We start from the raw sequence: 25,420 nt of genomic DNA on the forward strand, positions 1-25,420 counted from the left end.
AACTTTATACAGAGTATAATCCAGAAAATATCAAATCACTATGTTGCACAACTGAAACCAATATTGTGAGGCAACTATATGTCACAATAAATAAATAAATAAATAAATAAAACTTTAAAAAGGAAGCACCAAATTGGAAAATGAGACATGAAGTTCTAATTTTACCTAATTCTGCAACTAAATAGCTGTGTAATTGTTGGTCAAGTCACTTCACTAATAAGGGTCTCAGTCATTTCATTTCTATACTCTAGGGTTTTGACTTGGCATTATGAATTTATTCCAGCTCTAGTTTCTATATGACATCCTGGGAAGACCCCATATGCTTTCACCCTTCCCCACTACTCACACAAAATAAAATATGCGTGTGAGCACGTGTGTACACACACACACACACACACACACACACACCTTCTCTTTGTTCTCAGGGACTAAAGTTCAACTGACGCTAGATTCAATCCTTTGGACTCAAAGACTTTTTCTGTCTTCCAGTGTTTACCATGGGACTTCCTCTTTCAGAGTCTCCATGTCTCCAAGTACAAAATGTGGATTTAGAGCTTAATCTTGCCAATCTCTAAAATTCTAGGTCTGCGAATCTCTAATTAAAATGCAAATATCACTGGAAGAGGAAGGCACTTAACGTGCTATTAGTCATTTCTCTAAACTCTTTCCAAGCAGAAAAGACTTAGAAAGGACAGCTAAAAATGGAACACATGGAAATAACTCCCTTAAACAGGAATGAATCCCCTAAAACAGGAGAAGTATACCACAAAATAATAAACACAAATTATTTGGACTTTGTAAGTTTGCCTTTAGTTGTACTTGTGCACACATTTCTCATTTTCCCCTATGGGTAAGGGAAGTAGCAAGTCAAATGCCTTCTGGGGAAAAGAAAACAATTCTCCCCTCTCTGCTTCTAGCATAGCCTCTCCTGGCTCTTGGCCAACCTGAAGAAAGAAAAGTAGAAGAAAAATGGAGCCCAGACAGGTTGAATGGTGGCCCCTCAAAAGATATATCCACTTCTTAATCCTAAAAACTTCTGAATAATAATATCTTATATAGCAAAAGAGTGAACATTTTCTTATATGACAAAAAATTAGATTAGTGAACTTCAGAGGAAAATCTTACCCTGAATTATCTGGGTAGACCCTAAATGCAACCAGATGTTTCTTTACAAGATACAGGTAGAGGAAGATTTCTAACATGTCGTAGTTGGTTTGGCCTGCTATAAAAAAATACCACAGGGTTTCCCTGGTGGCGCAGAGGTTGAGAGTCCGCCTGCCAATGCAGGGGACATGGGTTTGAGCCCTGGTCGGAGAAGATCCCACATGCCACGGAGCAACTAAGCCCGTGTGCCACACCTACTGAGCCTGCGCTCTAGAGCCCGTGAGCCACAACTACTAAGCCCGTGTGCCTAGAGCCTGTGCTCCACAACAGGGGAGGCCACCGCAATGAGAAGCCCACGCATTGCGGCGAAGAGTAGTCACCGCTCGCCGCAACTAGAGAGGAGCCCTTGTGCAGCAATGAAGACCCAACGCAGCCAAAAATGAATAAATAAAATTAAAAAAAAAAATACCACAGACTGGGTGGCTTATAAATAACAGAAATTTATTTCTCACAGTTCTGAAGACTGGACTTCCATGATATTTTTATTATTCCCATAGTTTTGCCTTTTCCTGAATGTCATAAAGTTGGAATCACACAGTGTGTAGCCTTTTTATATTTCCTTCTTTCACTTAGTAATATGCATTTAAGGCTGCTCTATGTCTTTTCATGGCTTGATAGCTCATTTTATTTGAGCACTGTCTAGATTTTCCACTGTCTGGTTGTAACAGAGTTATATACATTTCACCTGCTGAAGGACATCTTAATTGCTTCCAAGTTTTGGTAATTATGAATGAAGTTCACATTAAACATGCATGTGAAGGTTTTTGTGTGGACATAAATTTGCTAGACCTTATGGCAAGAGTATGTTTACTTTTGTAAAAAACTCCCAAACTGTCTTTCAATGTGGCTGCACCATTTTGTATTCCCACCAGCAATGAATGAGAGTTCCTGTTGCTCCACATTTTTGTCAGCATTTGGTATCATCAATGTTTTGAATTTTGGCTATTCTCATAGGTGTCCAGTGGTATCTTGTTTTAATTTGCATTTCCCTGATATGCAGGGGATCCATATGATTGGAGCATATTTTCATATGATTGTCTACCATTTGTATATCTTCTTTGGTGAGGTGTCTGTTCAGGTCTTAAGCCATTTTTAAATCAAGGGTTTTTTTGCTTTCTTATTGTTGGGTTTCAAGAATTCTTTGTATATTTTGAATAACAGTTTTTTATCAGATGTGTCTTTTGCAAATATTTTCTCTGAGTCTGTGGCTTGCCTTCTAACTCTCTGGACATTGTCATTCATAGAGCCGAAGTTTTTAATTATAATGAAGTCCATTTATCAATTTTTTTCTTTCATGGATCATGCCTTTGATGTTCTGGCTAAAATGTCATTGACCCATGATCATCTAGGTTTTCTCCTATGTTGTCTTATAGGAGTTTTAACTAAATTTATTGTGGCAATCATTTCACAATATATGTAAGTCAACTTATTATGCTGTACATCTTAAACTTATACAGTGCTGTATGTCAATTATATCTCAAAAATTTGTTTGAATTCTTTCTTTAGGTGGGGATAACATTTTACTTAATTTAGGTTCAATATTAGTGTTTCTCATTATCAAAATATTCACTTGTAAAAACCAGTCCTAGCTCATGGGCTGGATTGGCCCATGGGTTATAGCTGACTGACTACTAATCTAACAGAAAGGGTGTGCAAATCCACGTGGGCTCCACCTATTTTTTTTCTGTAGAACAGATAATTAATATTTTTGGAAGAGGTCATTCTGCCTTAGAAACTACATAATGGCTGGGAAGGACCACCAACAAGCCTGAAACCAGTAGGAAGTTGTACAATGTGTTGAGAGAGTAAGGCACTGCTGCTTCTTCCAAATTTCATTTTTGTTTACAAAGCACTTACAGTTTTAAAGGGAGTAAAGTTTAAAAATCAATCCATCACTATAGAACTATGAGGGGGAAAGTAGGAATGAATAAAAAGCATTTAGAAACTCAGATAAGACCCCTGAAGTCAGTGAGAAACTCTGATTTTCATTGAGTTCTTCTCTAGTCAGATATTAAGTTGGCACTAGTCCTCTGGCCAGAAAGGACTCTTGTACCACTAAGAAACTCATCTAAGAAGCAGGATCTGGCCCTGGTGAAGCAGGTTGTGAGCTCTTTGGGAGCAATAGACTGATTATATCATAAATGGATCCTCAGAACCAATTTCAAGGTGCTGGGATCTGACCTTAGCCTCCTGCTGACTCTGAGCCTAACTTTACATATGACAGACCCTCACAGTACCCATTTACAGTGCTTGATTCATATCAAGGCTTTCTTATCCGTCTGTGACCTCCTCTGGGTCCAATGTTGAAGTGACTCAGATGTTTCTCACAAATTCTGACACTGTGTCTAGCATATACAATATTCTCCTAAGAATTTCAGAATGAATGAGTGGGTGCTATGCTGGCAGCATGCTTTGCTTCTCAGGGAAGCAAAATAATCTACAAATACATACATACATATTTGGCCATTCTTTGTAACTGCACCAGTGAACAGAGAAGTCTTTAAACTTCTCTAATGGCATGGATACCTAGACAAGCATTCATAATGAAAGAATCACGTATAATGCTGGGAATAATAAATAATCCCAAAGAGATTACAGATGTTCTATCATAAGTACTTCAATAAACTTTATAAAACTGTTTCCAGAATAAAAACATATCCTCTAATAGCAGTAGTTAGAATTTATAATAAAACCAAAGAATTGGAAGAGATCATTTTTTTCAAGTTTAATAGACAGATTTTTTATTTCTATCTACCAGTCATAGGACAGTCAATATTTAAACTTTAAAAATAAAATTTCTAGGTACAAAATACCTAGAAATAAATCTAATGAAAGTTTTGAAATACTTCTGTCCATAAATTTATAGAACAGCATTTATAAAAATAAAAGAACACTGAAATATTGGAGGGATAAACCAACCATGTTCATAGCTGAACAGGCTCAATATTGAACAGACATTAATTGTGTCCATTTTGATCTACTAATTCAACACAATTGAAATAAAAATGCAAATGCATCCATCAATCTCCAAGCATGTAGGAACTGAAGTTAGTAGGTGTAGTGTTCTTTATATGTGCACATGGAACATATACCCCAAATTACCATATGCCAAATGTGCACTTGAAAACTTTACCCAAATTTACCATATGCCAGACTATACTATCCGTCTCAACACATTTCTAAAAAATGAAAACATATTAAGTATGTTGTGAAATTAAGCTACATATCAACCACCAAAACAACATTAGAAAGTTCCAACATAGAGGTGATTTTAGCATTTCACCATTTCATATCACAAATATGAGTAATTCCAAGATGTTAATTGCAGTATGAAAAACCTTCAGTATTGGTTTTCTGTTCCTTTTCTACATCATGTCCCAACTTCCATCCCCATACTCTCTGTGTTCCATTCATGTGGAACCTTTTCTTAAGTTCCCAGAATAAATACTTATTCTAAATAAGTATGCACCAAATAATAAAACTGAAAAATATTTGAAACAAAAACTGATTGAACTGTAGGTAGAAAATGCAAATGCACAATTGTAGTTAGATATTTCAACAGCCCTCTCTCAACAACTGAGAAATGACAAAAAATCAGCAATGATATAGAGAAAGTAAACATCATTCAGCATGGTCAAATTAAAATTTACACCACATCCCATCAACAAGAAAATGCACAGTTTTTCAAATGCTCAAGGAACATGCACCAAGGTAGACCATATTTTTGGTCAAAACAACCTCAATATATTTAAACTATTTGAAATCATATAGAGAGTGTTGTACAAACACAATTGAGTCAAGCTACAAATCAATAACAGAAGGATAACAGGAAAACCTCCAACACTTGGAAATGAGACTATACATTTCTAAATAATACATGGTTCAAATATAAAGTTTCAAGAGAAATTTTTAAATTGTTGAGAGGTACTATCAGCAAAATGGTGGACAAGAAAACTACAAGACCATTCCCCACGGAGATATAGAAAAGGAACCAAAAGCTGGCTAAAGTGATCTTGTGGGAACTCTGAAAAAGTCAAAAATCTGCAGCTGCCAAGAAAATAGCCAGGGAAGAAAAAGACACATTTGAAAAGGTAAGGAAATTTCATGGTGATTTTTCTTGCCCTTGCCCCACTCCATCCCCAGCATGGTATGGTCTTGCTCTGGAGCAGCTGTCAGCACAGTTGCCAATTCCCTCTCCTGAACTGGGGAGAGTAGAGCAAATGCATGCCCAGAAAAGACCTGAGAAGACCTCAAGCTTTCTGCTCATGCTGATCCCAGGGCTCAGAACACATGTTCTTAATTAGTGAAGGGCATCTGAGGCACAGATCAGTCTACAAGGCTGGAAATTCGGGTATTTTCAAATACCTGAATTTCAACAAAATTTTTACAATACATACAAAGAAGCAGAAAAACATGGCCCATGCAAAGCAAGAATATTTAAGTGGCAGAAACTATAACTGAGGAGACATAAGACTTACTAGACAAGTACTTTAAAATAACTTTCCTAAACATGCCCACAAAAGCTAAAGAAAAACATAGACAAAAGAACTGAAGGAAATCAGAAAAAGAATATATGAACAAAATGAGAATATCAACAAAGTGAGAAAAATTAAGTGAGGATATTTCTACTGATTTTTCAGAAATAAAAAAGAATTGGAAAAGAGTACTATGAACAATTGTACTCCAACAAATCAGATAACTTAAGTGAAATGGACAAGGTTGTAGGAACATATAACCTTCCAAGACTGAAACATAAAGAAATAGAAAATCTGAATACACTTATAACTAATAAGAATATTAAATCAGTAACCATAACCTTCCAACAAAAAAAGCCCTGCATCAGATGGGTTCACTGGTGAATTCTACCAAACATGTAAAGAATTAAACAAATCTTTCTCAAACACTTCAAAAAACTAAAGGGGAAGAACACTTCCTAACTCATTCCATGAGGCCCACATTATGCTGAGCTAGTACAAGTTAAAAAATTACAGATCAATATTCTCTATAAAGATTGATACAAAACTACTCAACAAAATACTAGCAAACTTAATTCAGCAGCATATTAACATTATTATACACCATGACCAAGTGGGATTAATTAATACAAGCATGTTTTAGCATATAAACATGTCATTATTATACACCACATTAACAGAATAAAGGGGGAAAAACATGATTATTTCAATTGCTGTAGAAAAAGCATTAGACAAAATTCAATGCCATTTTATAACAAAAGCACTCAAATCCAAAATAAAAGGAAACTTAACATAATAATATTTACGTAAAACTCACAGCTGACATAACACTAAATGGTGAATGACTGAAAGCTTCTCTTCTAAGATCAGGAATAGGAAGACTACATTCACTTTTGCCACCTTTATTCATTTCAACATGATTTAAGTTCTAGTCAGAACAATTAAGCAAGAACAAGAAATAAAAGCATCCAATTGGAAACAAAGAAGTTAAATTATCTCTGTTCATAAGTGACATTATCTTAAATGCAGAAAAGAATAAATATCACACACAGATAAAGGAGGCAAGAATATACAGTGGAGAAAAGACAGCCTCTTCAATAAGTGGTGCTGGGAAAACTGGACAGCTACATGTAAAAGTATGAAATTAGAACACTCCTTAACACCATACACAAAAATAAACTCAAAATGGATTAAAGACCTAAATGTAAGGCCAGACACTATCAAACTCTTAGAGGAAAACATAGGCAGAACACTCTACGACATAAATCACAGCAAGATCCTTTTTGACCCACCTCCTAGAGATATGGAAATAAAAACAAAAATAAATAAATGGGACCTAATGAAACTTAAAAGCTTTTGCACAGCAAAGGAAACCATAAACAAGACCAAAAGAAAACCCTCAGATGGGAGAAAATATTTTCAAATGAAGCAACTGACAAAGGATTAATTTCCAAAATTTACAAGCAGCTCATGCGGCTCAATAACAAAAAACAAACAACCCAATCCAAAAATGGGCAGAAGATCTAAATAGACATTTCTCCAAAGAAGATATACAGATTGCCAACAAACACATGAAAGAATGCTCAACATCATTAATCATTAGAGAAATGCAAATCAAAACTACAATGAGATATCATCTCACACTGGTCAGAATGACCATCATCAAAAAATCTAGGAACAATAAATGCTGGAGGGGGTGTGGAGAAAAGGGAACACTCTTGCACTGTTGGTGGGAATGTAAATTGATACAGCCACTATGGAGAACAGTATGGAGGTTCCTTAAGAAACTACAGATTGAACTACCATACGACCCAGCAATCCCACTACTGGGCATATACCCTGAGAAAACCATAATTCAAAAAGAGTCATGTACCAAAATGTTCATTGCAGCTCTATTTACAATAGCCAGGACATGAAAGCAACCTGAGTGTCCATCATTGGATGAATGTATAAAGAAGGTGTGTCACATATATACAATGGAATATTACTCAGCCATAAAAAGAAACAAAATTGAGTTATCTGTAGTGAGGTGGATGGACCTAGAATCTGTCATACAGAGTGAAGTAAGTCAGAAAGAGAAAAACAAATACCGTATGCTAACACATATATATGGAATCTAAAAAAAAAAGTACTGATGAATCTTGTGGCAGGGCAGGAATAAAGATGTAGACATAGAGAATGCATTTGAGGACATGTGGAGGGGAGGGGGAAGCTGGGGCGAAGTGAGAGTAACATCAACATATATACACTATCGAATGTAAACTAGTTAGCTAGTGGGAAGCAGCAGCATAGCACAGGGAGATCAGCTTGGTGTTTTGCGATGACCTAGAGGGGTGGGATAGGGAGGGTGGGGGGAGGCTCAAGAGGGAGGGTATATGGGGATATATGTATGCATATGGCTGATTCACTTTGTTGTATAACAGAAACTAACACAGTATTGTGAAGCAATTATACTCCAATAAAGATCTATTAAAAATAAATAAATAAATATCACACACACACACACACACACACACACACACACACACATATAGAACTAAAAACCAAATTCAGCTAAAGTTGCAAGATGCAAAAACAACCCACAAAAACTGGTTGTGTTGCTATACACTAACAGTGGACAATATGAAAAGAAAATTAAGAAAACAGTTCCACCCATAACAGCATTAAAAAAGGATAAAATATTTAGAAATAAACTTAACCAAGGAGGCAGAAGACTTCAACAATGAAAACTACAAAATGTTGCTGAACTAAATGGTAGAATACACAAATAAATGCAAACACAAAGGGCACACACTTCCAGTTTTAAGAAGAATAAATTCTGAGAAACTAATGTACAGCATGCTGAGTATACTTAATAATACTGCATTGTATACATGAAGGTGCTAAGAGATTAAATCTTAAAGGTTCTCACCATAACAACAACAACTAAATGGTAATTATATGAAGTGAAGGATATGTTAACTAACCTTATTTTGGTAAACATTACATAATGTATATGTGTGTCAAATCATCACTTTGTACACCTTAAACTTATACAATATGTCAATTGTATCTCAATAAAGCTGGAAAAAATGTAAGTGCACCTCAAACTCATGGATCAGAAGATTTAATGTTGTTAACATGGCCATACTACATAAAATGATCTACAGATTCAATGCAATTCCTGCCAATTATGTCTTTTGCACAAATAGAAAAATTCATCTTAAAATTCATATGGAATCTCAAGGTACATTGAATAGTCAAAACAATCTTTAAAAATAACATATTTGGAGGACTTACAATTCCTGATTTCAAATCTTACTACAAAGCTGTAGTAACCAAAGAGTGTGGTTTTTGACACAGGAATATTTGTTTTGTAATTCAAATGATACTATCAAGAAAAGGAAAAGAATATTCATAGGATGAGAGAAAATATTTGCAATCATGTCTCATAAGTGAGCTGTATCCAGAATATACATAGAATATTTACAGCTCAATAAAAAAGACAAATATATCAATTTAAAATTAGGCATGGGGCTTCCCTGGTGGCGCAGTGGTTGAAAGTCCGCCTGCCGATGCAGGGGACACGGGTTTGTGCCCCGGTCCGGGAAGATCCCACATGCTGCAGAGCGGCTGGGCCTGTGAGCCATGGCCTCTGAGCCTGCACGTCCAGAGCCTGTATTCCGCAACAGGAGAGGCCACAACAGTGAGAGGCCTGCGTACAGAAAAAAATAATAATAATAATAAAATAAAATAAAATTAGGCATGAATTTGAATAGATATTTCTCTAAAGAAGATAAACAAATGGCTAATAAGTTCACAAAAAATGCTCATAGCATCAGGAATTAGGGAAATGCAAATTGAAATTATAATAAAATACCACTTAATATCATTAGATGGATATAATTTTAAAACACAGGTAATGAAAAGCACAATGAAATGCAACTTTACACTTTCCAGGATGGCTATATTCAAGAAAGATGGTTAATAACAAGTGATGAAAAGGTGAAGAAATCTGAACCTTCATACACTATTGGTGGGAAGATAAAATAGTGCAGCAGTTTCAAAAGTAGTCTTGCAGTTCCTCAAAAAGTTACAGTTACCGTTTGGCCCAGAAATTCTACTTCAATGTATATACCCAAATGAAACGAAACATATGTCCACAAAAAGACTTGTATACATATGTTCATAACAGCATTATGCATTATAGCCAAAAGGCAGAAATAACCCAAATATCTATCAACTGATGAGTGAATGAACAAAATGTGGCAAATCCATATAATAGAATACGATTTTACCATAAAATGAAGTACTGATACATGCTAACACATGGCTGAATCTTGGAAATATTATGCTAAGTTAAAGACCTAGTCACAATCTTATAATCAGTCTCATGCTTTTGATAGATTATTCAAGATTTGCTGATAAGAAACTGCCTGGGCTAGTCCTGTTTTGCTCTTTATTTAGAGTGTAAACATATATTGATATCACCACTTCACATGGTTATCATGCTGGATTTTGCTGGGAAGAGTAATGCAGTGAGAGATGATTATGTCTGAAAAAAGAGATATGGAAGACTGAGATCTCTGATGTCCTCCTGCTAGAAATATTCCCACTAATGAGAAAGACTTACAAACACCTGCATTTCCTATCTTCTACTTCAGGAGAAGAGTGTGTATATGCATGTGTGTTGGGGATAGGATTAGGGAGAATGGGGCTATGGAGATATAGAGAATTTTTAGATTTGATAAAAGAATATACAGTCCTTACTCCAGATCCCTGCTTGCTTAAAAGGAACTAAACATTAAAAATATATATATATATATATGCCATATTAGTTTATAAATGCCTTCAATCAAAAAGTATAAGCATAAAATAAAAATCTGAAAAATAAACAAAAGACCTAGTCACAAAACATCACATATTTTATTATTCCATTTATATAAAATTCCCAAGTAGACAAATCAATAGGATATAAAGTACATTAATGACTGACAGGGACTGGAAGAAGGGAAATAAAGAAGTGACTGCTAATTGGTATGGGATGTATTTTTAGGGTGATAATAATACTTTGAAATTAGATAGTGGTGACAGTTACATAGTTATGCATATACTAACACCCAAAGAATTGTATGCATTAAAGGTGTGAATTTTGTAGTGTTTTAATTGTATCTCAACTTAAAGAAAAAAAACTATGGCTAAAAATTTTTCCAAATATAATAAAAGATATAAACTCGTGGGACGAGGGGAAGATGGCAGAAGAGTAAGACACGGAGATCACCTTCCTCCCCACAGATACACCAGAAATACATCTACACGTGGAACAACTCCTTCAGAACACCTACTGAACGCTGGCAGAAGACCTCAGACCTCCCAAAAGGCAAGAAAGTCCCCACGTACCTGGGTAGGGCAAAAGAAAAAAGAATAAACAGAGACAAAAGGATAGGGACAGAACCTGCACCAGTGGGAGGGAGCTGTGAAGGAGGAAAGGTTTCCACACACTAGGAAGCCCCTTCATGGGTGGAGACTACGGGTGGCAGAGGGCGAAAGCTTCGGAGCCGTGGAGGAGAGCACAGCAACAGGGGTGCAGGGGGCAAAGCAGAGAGATTCCCGCACAGAGGATCGGTGCCAACGGGCACTCAGCAGCCCGAGAGGCTTGTCTGCTCACCCGCCGGGGCGGGCGGGGCTGGGAGCTAAGGATCGGGCTTTGGTCAGAGCACAGGGAGAGGACTAGGGTTGGCAGCGTGAACACGGCCTACAGGGGGGTAGTGCACCACGGCTAGCTGGGAGGGAGTCTGGGGAAAAGTCTGGACCTGCCAAAGAGGTAAGAGACTTTTTCTTCCCTCTTTGTTTCCTGGTGCACGAGGAGAGGGGATTAAGAGTGCTGCTTAAAGGAGTTCCAGAGACGGGCGTGAGCCGCGGCTAAAAGCGCGGAACCCGGAGACGGACATGAGACGCTAAGGCTGCTGCTGCTGCCAGCAATAAGCCTGTGTACGAGCACAGGTCACTATCCACACCCCCCTTCCGGGAAGCCTGTGCAGCCTGCCACTGCCAGGGTCCCAGGATACAGGGACAACTTTCCCGGGAGAACGCATGGTGCGACTCAGGCTGGTGCAAAGTCACGTCAGCATCTGCCGCCACAGGCTCGCCCCGCACTCCGTGCCCCTCCCTCCCCCCATCCTGAGTGAGCCAGAGTCCCCAAAGCAGCTACTCCTTTAACCCCATCCTGTCTGAGCGAAGAACAGACGCCCTCAGGGGACCTACACGCAGAGGCGGGACCAAATCCAAAGCTGAGCCCCTGGGAGCTGTGAGAACAAAGAAGAGAAAGGGAAATCTCTCCCAGCAGCCTCAAAAGCAGCGGATTAAAGCTCCACAATCAACTTGATGTACCCTGGATCTGTGGAATAACTAAATAGACAACGAATCATTCCAAATTGAGGAGGTGGACTTTAAGAGAAAGATTTATGATTTTTCCACTTTTCCTCTTTTTGTGAGTGTGTATGTGTATGTTTCTGTTTGAGATTTTGTCTGTATAGCTTTGCTTCCACAATTTGTCCTAGGGTTCCAACCGTACATATTTTTTTAAATTTTTTTCTTAACAATTATTTTTTACTTTACTAATTTTATTATATTTTATCTTACTTTATTTTATTTTACTTTATCATCTTTCTTACTTTCTTTCTTTTTTGCCTTCCTTCCCTCCTTCATTCCTTTCTTCCTCCCTCCCTCTTTCCCTAACTCCCTCCATCCTTTCTTTCTTTCTTTCTTTGTGTCCTTCTATTAATTCTTTCTTTCTACTTTTTCTCCCTTTTAATCTGAGCTGTGTGGAAGAAAGCCTCTTGGTGCTGCAGCCAGGAGTCAGTGCTGTGCCTCTGAGGTGGAAGAACCAACTTCAGGACACTGGTCCACAAGAGACCTCCCAGCTCCATATAATATCAAAGGGGAAAAATCTCCCAGAGATCTCCATCTCAACACAACCACCCAGCTTCACTCAATGACCAGCAAGCTACAGTGCTGGACACGCTATGCCAAACAACTAGCAAGACAGGAACACAACACCACCCATTAGCAGAGAGGCTGCCTAAAATCATAATAAGTCCACAGACACCCCAAAACACACCACCAGACGTGGACCTGCCCACCAGAAAGACAAGATCCAGACTCATCCACCGGAACACAGGCACTAGTCCCCTCCACCAGGAAGCCTACACAACCCACTGAACCAACCTTAGCCACTGGGGACAGACACCAAAAACAACGGGAATTACGAACCTGCAGACTTCGAAAAGGAGACGCCAAACACAGTAAGATAAGCAAAATGAGAAGACAGAAAAACACACAACAGATGAAGGAGCAAGATAAAAACCCACCAGAGCTAACAAATGAAGAGGAAATAGGCAGTCTACCTGAAAAAGAATTCAGAATAATGATAGTAAAGATGATCCAAAATCTTGAAAATAGAATAGACAAAATGCAAGAAACATTTAACAAGGACCTAGAAGAACTAAAGATGAAAAAAGCAATGATGAACAAAAAAATAAATGAAATTAAAAATACTCTAGAAGGGATCAATAGCAGAATAACTGAGGCAGAAGAATGGATAAGTGACTTGAAGATAAAATTGTGGAAAAAACTACTGCAGAGCAGAATAAAGAAAAAAGAATGAAAAGAACTGAGGATATTTTAGAGACCTCTGGGACAACATTAAATGCACCAACATTCGAATTATAGGGGTTCCAGAAGAAGAAGAGAAAAAAACGCACAGAGGAAATATTTGAAGAGATTATACTTGAAGACTTCTCTAATATGGGAAAGGAAATAGTTAATCATGTCCAGGAAGTACACAGAGTCCCACACAGGATAAATCCAAGGAGAAATATGCCAAGACACATATTAAACAAACAGTCAAAAATTTAAATACAGGGCTTTCCTGGTGGCACAGTTGTTGAGAGTCCGCCTGTGGATGCAGGGGACAAGGGTTCGTGCCCTTGTCCAGGAAAATCCTACATGCCGCACAGCGGCTGGGCCCGTGAGCCATGGCCGCTGAGCCTGCACATCCGGAGCCTCTGCTCTGCAACAGGAGAGGCCACAATAGTGAGAGGCCAGCATACCGCAAAACAAAACAAACAAACAAAATTTAAATACAAAGAAAGCATACTAAAAGCAGCAAGGGAAAAACAATAAATAACACACAAGGGAATCCCCATAAGGTTAACACCTGATCATTCAGCAGAAACTCTGCAAGCCAGTAGGGACTGGCCTGACATATTTAAAGTGATGAAGGAGAAAATCCTGCAACCAAGATTACTCTACCCAGCAATGATCTCATTTGGATTTGATGGAGAAATTAAAACCTTTATAGACAAGCAAAAGCTGAGAGAGTTCAGCACCACCAAACCAGCTTTACAACAAATGCTAAAGGAACTTCTCTAGGCAAGAAACACAAGAGAAGGAAAAGACCTACAATAAAGAACCCAAAACAATTAAGAAAATGGGAATAGGAACATACATATCGATAATTACCTTACATGTAAATGGACTAAATGCTCCCACCAAAAGACACAGATTGGCTGAATGGATACAAAAAAAAGACCCATATATATGCTGTCTACAAGAGAGCCACTTCAGATCTAGAGACACATATAGACTGAAAGTAAAGGGATGCAAAAAGTTATTCCATGCAAATGGAAACCAAAAGAAAGCTGGAGTAGCAATTCTCATATCAGACAAAATAGACTTTAAAATAAAGACTATTATAAGAGACAAAGAAGGACACTACATAATGATCAAGGGATCGATCCAAGAAGAGGATATAACAATTGTAAATAATTATGCACCCAACAAGGAGCACCTCAAAACATAAGGCAAATACTAACAGTCATAAAAGGGGAAATTGACAGTAACATATTCATAGTAGGGGACTTTAACACCCCACTTTCACCAATGCACAGATCTTCCAAAATGAAATAAGTAAGGAAACACAAGCTTAAAAATGATACATTAAACAAGATGGACTTAATTGATATTTAAAGGACACTCCATCCAAAAACAAAAGAATACACATTTTTCTCAAGTGCTCATGGAACATTCTCCAGGATAGATCATATCTTGGGTCACAAATCAAGCCTTGGTAAATTTAAGAAAATTGAAATTGTATCAGATATCTTTTCTGACCACAACGGTATGAGACTAGATATCAATTACAGAAAAAGATCTGCAGAAAATACAAACACATGGAGGCTAAACAATACACTACTTAATAACGAAGTGATCACTGAAGAAATCAAAGAGGAAATCAAAAACTACCTAGAAACAGGGCTTCCCTGGTGGCGCAGTTGTTGGGGGTCCGCCTGCCAATGCATGGGACAGGGGTTCGTGCCCTGGTCCGGGAGGATCCCACATGCTGTGGAGCAGCTGTGCCCGTGAGCCATGGCCACTGGGCCTGCATGTCCAGAGCCTGTGCTGTGCAATGGGAGAGGCCACAACAGAGAGATGTCCACAGAGAGGCCACAACAGGGAGAAGCCCGTTTACCACAAAAAACAAAAAAAACAAAAAAAACAAAAAAAAAACACCTACAAACAAATGACGATGGAGACAAGACAACCCAAAACCTATGTGATGCAGCAAAAGCAGTTCTAAGAGGGAAGTTTAGAGCAATACAAGCCCACCTTAAGAAACAGGAAACATCTCGAATAAACAACCTAACCTTGTACCTAAAGCAATTAGAGAAAGAAGAACAAATATGCCCAAAGTTAGCAGAAGGAAAGAAATCATAAAAATGATATCAGAAATAAATGAAAAAGAAATGAAGGAAACGATAGCAAAGATCAATAAAACTAAAAGATGGTTCTTTGAGAAGATAAAAAAATTAATAAACCATTAGCCAGATTCATCAAGAAAAAAAGGGAAAAGACTCAAATCAATAGAATTAGAAATGAAAAAGAAGTAACAACTGACACTGCAGAAATACAAAAGATCCTGAGAGATTACCACAAGCAAATCTATGCCAATAAAATGGACAACCTGGAAGAAATGGACAAATTCTTAGAAACGCACAACCTGCCAAGACTGAATCAGGAAGAAATAGAAAATATAAACAGACCAATCACAAGCACTGAAATTGAAACTGTGACTAAATATCTTCCGACAAACAAAAGCCAAGGACCAGATGGCTTCACAGGCAAATTCTATCAAACATTTAGAGAAGAGCTAACACCTATCCTTTGCAAACATTTCCAAAATATAGCAGACGGAGGAACACTCCCAAATTCATTCTGTGAGGCCACCATCACCTTGAAACCAAAACCAGACAAGGATGTCACAAAGAAAGAAAACTATAGGCCAATATGAATGACGAACATAGATGCAAAAATCCTCAGCAAAATTCTAGCAAGCAGAATTAAAGCACATTAAAAGGATCATACACCATGATCAAGTGGGGTTTAATCCAGTAATTCAAGGATTCTTCAATATACGCAAATCAATCAATGTGATAAACCATATTAACAAATTGAAGGAGGAAAACCATACGATCATCTCAATAGATGCAGAGAAACCTTTTGACACAATTCAACACCCATTTATGTTATAAACCCTGCAGTAAGTAGGCATAGAGGGAACTTTGCTCAACATAATAAAGGCCATATATGACGAACCCACTGCCAACATTGTCCTCAATGGTGAAAAACTGAAACAATTTCCACAAAGATCAGGAAAAAGACAAGGTTGCCCACTCTCACCACTCTTATTCTACATCGTTTTGGAAGTTTTAGCCACAGCAATCAGAGAAGAAAAGGAAATAAAAGGAATCCAAATCGGAAAAGAAGAAGTAAAGCTGTCACTGTTTGCAGATGACATGATACTATCCACAGAGAATCCTAAAGATGCTACCAGAAAACTACTAGAGGTAATCAATGAATTTGGTAAAGTTGCAGAATACAAAATTAATGCACAGAAATCTCTGGCATTCCTATACACTAGTGATGAAAAATTTGAAACTGAAATCAAGAAAACACTCACATTTCCATTGCAACAAAAAGAATAAAATATCTATGATTAAACCTACCTAAGGAGATAAAGACCTGTATGCAGAAAATTATCAGACACTGATGAAAGAAATTAAAGATGATACAAATAAATGGAGAGATATACCATGTTCTTGGAGAAGAATCAACATTCTGAAAATGACTCTACTACCCAAAGCAATCTACAGATTCAATGCAATCCCTACCAAACTATCACTGGCATTTTTCACAGAACTAGAACAAAAAAATTCACAATTTGTATGGAAACACAAAAGACGCCGAATAGCCAAAGCAATCTTGAGAATGAAAAACGGAGCTGGAGGAATCAGGCTCCCTGACTTCAGACTATACTACAAAGCTACAGTAAACAAGACAGTATGGTACTGGCACAAAAACAGAAAGATAGATCAATGGAACAGGATACAAAGCCCAGAGATAAACCCACACACATATGGTTATCTTATCTTTCATAAAGGAGGCAGTTATATACAGTGGAGAAAGAACAGCCTCTTCAAGAAGTGGTGCTGGGAAAACTGGACAGGTACATGTAAATGTATGAGATTAGATCACTGCCTAACACCATACAAAAAAATAAGCTTAAAATGGATTAAAGACATAAATGTAAGGCCAGAAACCGTCAAACTCTTAGAGGAACACATAGGCAGAACACTCTATGACATAAATCACAGCAAGATCCTTTTTGACTCACCTCCTAGAGAAATGGAAATAAAAACAAAAATAAACAAATGAGACCTAATGAAACTTCAAAGCTTTTGCACAGCAAAGGAAACCATAAACAAGACCAAAAGACAACTCTCAGAATGGGAGAAAATATTTGCAAATGAAGCAACTGAGAAAGGATTAATCTCCAAAATTTACAAGCAGCTCATGCAGGTCAATAAGAAAAAAACAAACAACCCAATCCAAAAATGAGCAGAAGACCTAAATAGACATTTCTCAAAGAAGATATACAGACTGCCAACAAACACATGAAAGAATGCTCAACATCATTAATCATTAGAGAAATGCAAATCAAAACTACAATGAGATATCTTCTCACACTGGTCAGAATGACCATCATCAAAAAGTCTAGAAACAATAAATGCTGGAGAGGGTGTGGAGAAAAGGGTACACTCTTGCACTGCTGGTGGGAATGTGAATTGGTACAGCCACTATGGAGAAAAGTATGGAGGTTCCTTAAAAAACTACAAATACAACTACCATATGACCCAGCAATACCCCTACTGGGCATATACCCTGAGAGAACCATAATTCAAAAAGATTCACGTACCAAAATGTTCATTGCAGCTCTATTTACAATAGCCCTGAGATGGAAACAACCTAAGTGCCCATCATCGGATGAATGCATAAAGAAGATGTGGCACATATATACAGTGGAATATTACCCAGCCATAAAAAGAAACGAAATTGAACTATTTGTAATGAGGTGGATAGACCTAGAGTCTGTCATACAGAGTGAAGTAAGTCAGAAAGGGAAAGACAAATACCATGTGCTAACACATATATATGGAATTTAAGAAAAAAATGTCATGAAGAATCTAGGGGTAAGACAGGAATAAAGACACAGACCTACTATAGAACGGACTTGAGGATATGGGGAGGGGGAAGGGTGAGCTGTGACAAAGTGAGAGAGAGGCATGGACATATATACACTACCAAAGGTAAGGTAGATAGCTAGTGAGAAGCAGCCGCATAGCACAGGGAGATCAGTTCAGTGCTTTGTGACCGCCTGGAGGTGTGGGATAGGGAGGGTGGGAGGGAGGGACATGCAAGAGGGTAGAGGTGTGGGAACATACGTATATGTATAACTAATTCACTTTGTTATAAAGCAGAAACTAACACACCATTGTAAAGCAATTATAACCCAAAATGATGTTAAAAGAAAAAACAGACACATGCACCCCAATGTTCACTACAGCACTATTTACAATAACCAGGTCATGGAAGCAACCTAAATGCCCATCGACAGACGAATGGCTAAAGATGATGCTGTACATATATATACAATGAATTATTACTCAGCCAGAAAAAGGAAAAAAATTGGGTTATTTGTAGAGACATGGATGGACCTAGAGACTGTCATACAGAGTGCAGTAAGTCAGAAATAGAAAAACAAATATTGCATATTAACGCATATATGTGGAATCCAGAAAACCAGTACAGATGAACCGGTTTACAGGGCAGAAATGGAGACACAGATGTAGAGAACAAACGTATGGACACTAAGGTGGGAGGGTGGTGATGGTGGTGGTGGTGGGATGAATTGGGAGATTGGGATTGATATGTATACACTAATATGTATAAAATAGATAACCTGCTGTATAAAAAATAAATTAAATTAAATTTTAAAAAATTACAATCCTACCATAAGAAACAGGAAACATCTCAAATAAACAACCTAAACTTGAACCTAAAGCAATTAGAGAACGAAGAACAAAAAAACCCAAAAGTCAGCAGAAGGGAAGAAGTCATAAAGGTCAGGTCAGAAATAAATGGAAAAGAAATGAAGGAAATGATAGCAAAGATCAATAAAACTCAAAGCTGGTTCTTTGAGAAGATAAACAAAATTGATAAACCATTAGCCAGACTCATCCAGAAAAAAAGGGAGAAGACTCAAATCAACAGAATTAGAAATGAAAAAGAGAAGTAACAACTGACACTGCAGAAATACAAAAGATCATGAGAGATTACTACAAGCAACTCTATGCCAATAAAATGGACAACCTGGAAGAAATAGACAAATTCTTCAAAATGCACAAATTCTTAGAAATGCACAACCTGCCAAGACTGAATCAGGAAGAAATAGAAAATATGAACAGACCAATCACAAGCACTGAAATTGAAACTGTGACTAAATATCTTCCAACAAACAAAAGCCAAGGAATGGATGGCTTCACAGGCGAATTCTATCAAACATTTAGAGAAGAGCTAACACTTATCCTTCTCAAACTCCTCCAAAATATAGCAGAGGGAGGAACACTCCCAAACTCATTGTAACAGGCCACCATCACCTTGATACCAAAACCAGACAAGAATGTCACAAAGAAAGAAAACTACAGGCCAATATCACTGATGAATATAGATGCAAAAATCCTCAACAAAATACTAGCAAACAGAATCCAACAGCACATTAAAAGCATCATACACCATGATCAAGTGGTGTTTACTCCAGGAATGCAAGGATTCTTCAATATACAAAATCAATCAATGTGATACACCATATTAACCAATTGAAGGAGAAAAACCATATGATCATCTCAATAGATGCAGAGAAAATTTTCGACAAAATTCAACACGTATTTATGATAAAAACGCTGCAGAAAGTAGGCATAGAGGGAACTTTCCTCAATATAATAAAGGCCATATATGACAAACCCTCAGCCAACATTGTCCTACATGGTGAAAAACAGAAAGCAATTCTATTAAGATCAGGAAGAAGACAAGGTTGCCCACGCTCACCACTCTTATTCAACATAGTTTTAGAGTTTTAGCCACAGCAATCAGAGAAGGAAAGGAAATAAAAGGAATACAAGTCAGAAAAGAAGAAGTAAAGCTGTCACCGTTGGCAGATGACATTATACAATACATAGACAATCCTAAAGATGCTACCAGAAAAATACTAGAACTAATCATTGAATTTGGGAAAGTAGCAGCATACAAAGTTAATGCACAGAAGTCTCTGGCATTCCTATACACTAATGATGAAAAATCTGAAAGTGAAATCAAGAAAACACTCCCATTTACCATTGCAACAAATAGAATAAAGTATCTAGGAATAAACCTACCTAAGGAGACAAAAGTCCTGTAATCAGAAAATTATAAGACACTGATGAAAGAAATTAAAGATGATACAAATAGATGGAGAGATATACCATGTTCTTGGATTGGAAGAATCAACATTGTGAAAATGACTCTACTACCCAAAGCAATCTACAGATTCAGTGCAATCCCTATCAAACTACCACTGGCATTTTTCACAGAACTAGGACAAAAAAATTCACAATTTCTATGGAAACACAAAAGATCCCGAATACCCAAAGCAATCTTGAGAACAAAAATAGGAGCTGGAGGAATCAGGCTCTCTGACTTCCGACTATACTACAAAGCTACAGTAATCAAGACAGTATGGTACTGGCACAAAAACAGAAAGACAGATCAATGGAACAGGATAGATAGCACAGAGATAAACCCATGCACATATGGTCAACTTATCTTTGATAAAGGAGGCAGGAATGTTCAGTGGAGAAAGGACAGCCTCTTCAATAAGTGGTGCTGGGTAAACTGGACAGGTACATGTAAAAGTATGAGATTAGATCACTCCCTAACACCATACACAAATATAAGCTCAAAATGGATTAAAGACCTAAATGTAAGGCCAGAAACTATCAAACTCTTAGAGGAAAACATAGGCAGAACACTCTATGACATAAATCACAGCAAGATCCTTTTTGGCTCACCTCCTAGAGAAATGGAAATAAAAACAAAAATAAACAAATGGGACCTAATGAAACTTCAAAGCTTTTGCACAGCAAAGGAAACCGTAAAAAGAACCAAAAGACAACCCTCAGAATGGGAGAAAATATTTGCAAATGAAGCAAGTGACAAAGGATTAATCTCCAAAATTTACAAGCAGCTCATGCAGCTCAATAACAAAAAAACAAACAACCCAATCCAAAAATGGGCAGAAGACCTAAATAGACGTTTCTCCAAAGAAGATATACAGACTGCCAACAAACACAAGGAAGAATGTTCAACATCATTCATCATTAGAGAAATGCAAATCAAAACTACAATGAGATATCATCTCACACCAGTCAGCATGGCCATCATCAAAAAACCTAGAAACAATAAATGCTGGATAGGGTGTGGAGAAAAGGGAACCCTCCTGCACTGCTGGTGGCAATGTGAATTGGTACAGCCACTATGGAGAAAAGTATGGAGGTTCCTTAAGAAACTACAGATAGAACTACCATATGAGCCAGCAATCCCACTACTGGGCATATACCCTGAGAAAACCATAATTCAAAAAGATTCATGTACCAAAATGTTCATTGCAGCTCTATTTACAATAGCCAGGAGATGGAAACAACCTAAGTGCCCATCATCGGATGAATGGATAAAGAAGATATGGCACATATATACAATGAAATATTACTCAGCCATAAAAAGAAACGAAATTGAGCTATTTGTAATGAGGTGGATGGACCTAGAGTCTGTCATACAGAATGAAGTAAGTCAGAAAGAGAAAGACAAATACCATATGCTAACACATATATATGGAATTTAAGGAAAAAAATGTCATGAAGAACCTAGGGGTAAGACAGGAATGAAGGCACAGACCTACTAGAGAATGGACTTGAGCATATGGGGAGGGGGAAGTGCAAGCTGTGACAAAGCGAGAGAGAGGCATGGACATATATACACTACCAAATGTAAGGTAGATAGCTAGTGGGAAGCAGCCGCATAGCACAGGGAGATCAGCTCGGTGCTTTGGGATAGGGTGGTAGGAGGGAGGGAGATGCAAGAGGGAAGAGATATGGGAACATATGTATATGTATAACTGATTCACTTTGTTATAAAGCAGAAACTAACACACCATTGTAAAGCAATTATACTCCAATAAAGATGTAAAAAAATAAGAAAAATTTATAAAAAGATATAAACTCGTAAATCCAATATGATAAAAAACCTGAGACACAAGAAACAACAAACAAGTCACATCATAATCAAATTCTTCAAAATCAATAATAAAAAAGAGTATATTAAAGTCAACCAGAAATAATACACAATTTATGTACAGAGGAAAAACAACAAAAAGAAAGGGATGACAAGAGATTTTTCATTCAAATTATTGCAAGCTATTTACAATAGCCAGAACACAGAACCAACCTAAGTGTCCATTGGCAGATGAATGGATAAAGAAGATGTGGCACATATATACAATGGAATATTACTCAGCCATAAAATGAAATGAAATTGAGTTATTTGTAGCGAGGTGGATGGAACTAGAGTTCTGTCATACAGAATGAAGTAAGTCAGAAAGAGAAAAACAAATACTGTGTGCTAACACATATATATGGAATCTAAAAATAAAAGAAAAAATAAGGGTTCTGCTGAACCTAGGGTTAGGACAGGAATAAAGACACAGATGTAGAGAATGGACTTGAGGGCACAGGGAGTGGGAAGGGTAAGCTGAGACAATGTGAGAGAGTAGCATTGAGATATATACACTACTAAAAGTAAAATAGATAGCTAGTGGGAAGCAGCCACATAGCACAGGGAGATCAGCTTGGTGTTTTGTGACCACCTAGAGGGTGGGATAGGGAGGGTGGGAGGGAGACGCAAGAGGGAGGGGATATGGGGTATATTTATACGTACAGCTGATTCAATTTGTTATACAAACAGAAACCAACACAACATTGTAAAGCAATTATATTCCAATAAATATGTTAAAGAAAAAATATTGCAAGGAAGACAGTAGAAAACTTTGTAAAAGTAGAAAAAGGAAGAAAAAAAATTTTGACCTAAAATTATCAATATCTTTTAAAAAGAAAGCCAGAGGACTTTCACTTATGGGAAGTAAAAGTAAACATACTTTTCCCTAATCCTCCTGTTAACTACAAAATACTCTGGATATTATACAGAAATATATGAAGATTCTTACATGTGATGAGAAAAGGCACATTAGTAGCAACAGGATGATAATTTCACTAATTTCACTCTCTTCCTCAGGTATTTCAGAGTTAGAGCTGAAAAGCCCAGCAACCTGGAAATTCTACAGGGGCAGATTTTAAAAGCCCTTAAAGAAAGCTTAATCTCCCTAGTCAAAACTCAGGATAGGGCAGAGGCTGGGATCAACATGGCAGAGTAGGAGGATGTGGAACATACTTTCCCCTACAAACTCATCAAAAATACATCTACATAGGGCTTCCCTGGTGGCACAGTGGTTGAGAGTCTGCCTGATGATGCAGGGGACATGGGTTCGTGCCCCGGTCCGGGAAGATCCCACATGTCATGGAGCAGCTAGGCCCGTGAGCCATGGCCACTGAGTCTGCGCATCCGGAGCCTGTGCTCCACAACGGGAGAGGCCACAACAGTGAGAGGCCTGTGTACCACAAAAAAAAAAAACCAAAAACAAACAAACAAAAAAAACCATCCACATGTTAACAATTCTCATGGAAAACTAACTGGAAACTGGCAGAAGAACTCCTATACAACCAAAGCTGCAAGAAAGATCTCTACGTAACCAGGTAGGACAGAAAAAAAGGCATTGAGTTAGGATCTGCACCCTTGGGAAGGATATGTGAGGAAGAAAAGTCCACGTGGGCAGACCCTTGCCCTGGCAAGTAGCAGGCCAAGCCACAATCTGGGCATCCCAGTCCAGGGATCCTGCACAGAGGAGACAAGCCTCCAGGTCCTGCCGGGTAATCTACTGGGACAGACAGAAGGGCTAGAGAATCCTAGACTCTACTCACAAGGAAGAGTGAGTGCTGGCTTGCCAACAATCAGGACAGAGAGAGCCTTGTGCTGGCAGCTACAGCCTATCCACACTCCCCAATCCAAAGGGGTTAATAGCCTGGGCCCACTCACTCCACACTATAGCCTGGTACAAGATCTGCACAAAGCCTCAGCCTATCCATGGAGAAACAGACCAGTGTGCCTGGGCTGTGATCTGGGTGGAGCCATGGAGGCCATTGTCAGTGCACACACAAGGTGGCAGATGGCAGTGTGGTGACCATTGTCAGCAAATGCATGGGGCAGTGCCACAAGACCATGCAGGGTCTGAGCTGAATCTTGGGCAGACAGGCCCTGGGAGAGGACTCATCTAACAATGCAGAGACAGCCTGAAAGGCCTGGGTGTGATATGGGTGGGGCAGCAGCAGACACTGTCAGCGCATGCAGAAGCACACAGTGGTTCCTCTCCAACTGAGAGCACCCCAGCTCTGCCCACTCCACTCCACAGCCTAACACTACATCTGAGGCAGACAGGTACTGGGAGAAGACTGCCACAGAGACAGCCCAGATCTCAGTCAGCAATGCAACCAATTCAATTCCTGCAGCCACAACACCCCAACCCCCAGTCCCAGCCTACTCCATGCCACAGCATCACACTAGATTGGAGATTAACACAACAGTGAAAATGATGCAAACTTGGGCTACTTTTGAGCAGAACCATGAACATATACATAGTGATACATAGGTCCTCTGTGACCACACAGGCCTCACTTGTTTCAGCAATCACCTCCTTTGGGGCAGGGCAAACACTCAAGGGCAATGGAGCCTGATCGAACCCAACTCTCAGGGCTTATACTCTAACAACTGGAGAGCAGACCACACCCCTGACAGGGCAGTGACAGCCATGGAGTACAGAGAAAGCTCTGCCTCACAACTTTCACAGGCTCTAGGTACCGCAACAACAACACCCCCTATTAAGGGGATAATGGCCAGCACACTATGAGGAAAGACATGGCTAGGATCCATGCCAAAACCAGTCCTTGCACCAAACACAATTCAATACACACAGTCTACACAGGGATGCTCCCACATAAATACATCCCTTCAAGACCATAGTAGATAATTGTTTCCCCTACATTCATAGAGACAGAGAAAGTTAAGTAAAATGAAAAGGCAGAGGAACTACTCCCAATTAAAAGAACAAGACAGATTCCCTGAAAGAATAAATAATAAAACAGAGCTCACCAGTCTACTAGACCCTGTGTTCTAAAAGATGATAATAAAAATGCTAATCAAATTAA

The sequence above is a fragment of the Orcinus orca genome, chromosome X (assembly GCF_937001465.1).
Source record: "Orcinus orca chromosome X, mOrcOrc1.1, whole genome shotgun sequence".
Lineage (NCBI taxonomy): Eukaryota > Metazoa > Chordata > Mammalia > Artiodactyla > Delphinidae > Orcinus > Orcinus orca.